Genomic DNA, 3,712 nt, shown 5'->3' with positions numbered 1-3,712 from the left:
TTTAATTAAAACAGCGGATTTCTTTTTTTTTTTTTCAGTAAAGGGGAATAGCCCGCATTTTTTAAATTTGAGATTAACTTATAGACCTGTATTGTTCAATTGTTCTAAATAATTTTTACCCTTTTTGTAATACACGTGTCCAATTGGAATCCCCCAAGTGTGCTTGCAAAGAGTTGATATATATGTGAAATGTTTAGCTGCCAAAGCAGGACTTTTACATCATTGAGTCTTTATATAATTGCTGATGTATGTAATTATTTAGCTTTGGTATCTGTCACACGTAACTGTTGAATTAATTATATGTGGAGCAAAAAAAAAAAATGCCTACAGCATAAAGACTCATTCTCACCACTGAATGGTTCTTTCCAAGCATTCTAATAGAGTGTATGAAGCAAAGGAATATAATCTGGTGCTTTTTTATGTTCCCATAGCCCTCAGGATTTTCCCCCCTCTAAAATTATCTAACGTTTCATGTCCTATGAGTTCAGATGGCTTAACAGGGAGCTCGATTATTTTAATTTAAATTTCGCATTATTATTTTTTTCATCCATTTTGAATATTACTAATCATTAATGTCCTAGAATTAATGTTGTAAGTTATCTCCCCTATTCGCAGTGTTTGTGTAGTTTCACGCAGGGCAAAGGTTGAACCATTGATACATTTGCTGTGTTCCTATTGTTTGAGTCATTCTTGGATTAACTATGTTGATAAATAAAATACATTTCCACAAGACAAATACTCTTGTTGCCTAATAGAACAAAAAAAACCATATTCATATTTAATCATACACTAGCACTATTTTTTGTGTGACTCATACTTTATATTTTGTCATATCATACATATATTGTCACAGATTTCATTACTTATTAAAAACAATATGTAAATGTAATTCATATATTTGTTCCAATGGTCTTGCTACGAAAAATTTGCCTACACATTTTTTTTTCTGCTAATTCTTGTTATATCTGAGATATATCCCTTTGTTGTTGTGGTGTGTAAGGCATAAAGCTTTCCCTTCCTGAATCAACATCTTGGCTGCTGACGACCTGAATTTCGAAAGATTTGGCTGCGTTATACAAACCCAGCACAGGGGTTGCTTTATCATTTCCATCAATAGATTCTGGAAGAGCAGGCTATGGAGCCTACATCGACTTTCTTGGCTCTTACACGGTCAAAATCTTTGGACCGTTAGGTAGTGTTTGCAATTTTGATGCGGAGACCATGGCAGTCTGTGAAGCCTTAAATGTCATTGACTCTCAACTCGGCGAGGAATATTTGAGGGCAACACAGATTGTTGTGGTCACTGAATCAAAATCTGTACTACAGGCTTTGCAAAGCCCCGGACCATGGCCCCCCAATATCAACACTGTCATCATGGCTTCACATAACATTAAACAACGCTATGGCACCCCTGTAATAATGCAATGGGTACCGAGTCACATAGGTGTGACTGGCAACACAACTTCAGACTCTTTGGCCCACCAGGGAGGGCAAATTCCACCCACTGAACAGGCTGTAAGCTTTCATCAAGCCCTGGCTATAATACAAAAAAAAAACAAATGGAAAAGTGGTTTGAGTGCTGGGACAAGTCCCAAAAAGCCCGTGGAGTCTGGGAGCGCATGAGGCGCCCTGACCGCACTTCCCCGTGGTGGAGGCTGTCCAGGCCTGAGCAAGCTATTATAGCACAGTGCAGGACAGGCCACTGTCCTGTTGGCTCATATTTCTCGCGGCTATGGCCAAATTTTGATTCACGGTGCTCCCGCTGCGGGGAAGAAGAGGAAACCGTGAATCATATTCTGTTTGACTGCCCCAGACTTGCTGATCTCCGTCTCGACAGGTCTGGGAAACCCAAAATTCTCGACCTGTATGGCGACACTTATGCACTACGCAAGACAGCAGGGTTTCTGTCCAGGGCTTTTGCAAGAGAGGATTTAAGCCTCTCAAGCCCTCACTCTAATGGAGTTTGATGATGATGATGATTTCCTTAAATTTTCTAAAGGAGACTTCGCATTCATCATTCCAATCAAAATCCATTTCTTTCTTGGGGAGTTCCCGCAGGAGGTGTGATATGGCGGACATGTTGCTAAGGAACTTTGATAGGTACTGCACCATGCCACAGAACCGTTGGGCTTGCTGCACGTTTGAAGAACCACTATGGACTACACCTTCTTGGGGGTCTAGTTTAATGCCTTGTGCGCTGATGACCCTGATTCCTTTTTAATGCTGTTTCTTTTATTTCTTCTAGTTTTAATTTCCCTGTATATCATTGAAACGTAAAGGGAACAACATATAAATGAGTTTGAGTTTAGGCACATCGGCACAATTTAGGCCATGTCGTGCCCGTCAAAATATAAATGGGTTTGAGTTTTGAGTTTAGGCACATCGGCACAATTTAGGCCATGTCGTGCCCGTCAAAATATAAATGGGTTTGAGTTTTGAGTTCAGGCACATCGGCACAATTTAGGCCATGTCGTGCCCGTCAAAATATAAATGTGTCCCATCAAAAGTGACTTTGCTGTGCAACTCTGACTATATTAAAAACATCAGAAGAAAATGATCTGTTCGCAGAGGTTGATATAAAAGTGAAAGGAATGAGATGGACCAGACAACGTCCTTCAATGTTTAGAACACATCCAAAGGCAGGCTGTCCAGTGATGCCATGATGGTAACATATTAAAAAAGACTAGCTGAAAGAGATTAGACTAGAAGATAGAGATTAGACTAGAAGAAAGAGATTAGACTAGAAGATAGAGATTAGACTAGAAGAAAGAGAATAGACTAGCTGAAAGAGATTAGACTAGCTGAAAGAGATTAGACTAGAAGATAGAGATTAGACTAGAAGATAGAGATTAGACTAGAAGATAGAGAGATAAGACTAGAAGAAAGAGATTAGACTAGCTGAAAGAGATTAGACTAGCTGAAAGAGATTAGACTATAAGATAGAGATTAGACTAGAAGATAGAGATTAGACTAGAAGATAGAGATTAGACTAGCTGAAAGAGATTAGACTAGAAGATAGAGATTAGACGAGAAGATAGAGATTAGAATAGAAAATAGAGATTAGACTAGAAGAAAGAGATTAGAATAGAAAATAGAGATTAGACTAGAAGATAGAGATTAGACTAGAAGAAAGAGATTAGACTAGCTGAAAGAGATTAGACTAGAAGATAGAGATTAGACTAGCTGAAAGAGATTAGACTAGAAGATAGAGATTAGACTAGCTGAAAGAGATTAGACTAGCTGAAAGAGATTAGACTAGCTGAAAGAGATTAGACTAGAAGATAGAGATTAGACTAGCTGAAAGAGATTAGACTAGAAGAAAGAGATTAGACTAGCTGAAAGAGATTAGACTAGAAGATAGAGATTAGACTAGCTGAAAGAGATTAGACTAGAAGAAAGAGATTAGACTAATTGAAAGAGATTAGACTAGAAAATAGAGATTAGAGTAGCTGAAAGAGATTAGAATAGAAGATAGAGATTAGACTAGCTGAAAGAGATTAGAAAATAAGAAAGAGATTAGAAAATAAGAAAGAGATTAGACTAGAAAATAGAGAATAGACTAGAAGAAAGTTAGACTAGAAGATAGAGATTAGACTAGAAGAACAGAGATTAGACTATAAAAGCTGTGTTAAGAGATAAGGCTACTTGGCCAAGTGTCAGTGCCAAGAGTCATAACAAATAATGTAAAAAAAAAAATAAAAAATACATACAA

This window comes from Biomphalaria glabrata, chromosome 6 (assembly GCF_947242115.1).
Source record: "Biomphalaria glabrata chromosome 6, xgBioGlab47.1, whole genome shotgun sequence".
NCBI classification, from domain to species: domain Eukaryota; kingdom Metazoa; phylum Mollusca; class Gastropoda; family Planorbidae; genus Biomphalaria; species Biomphalaria glabrata.
Note: the sequence above shows the minus strand (reverse complement) of the source record.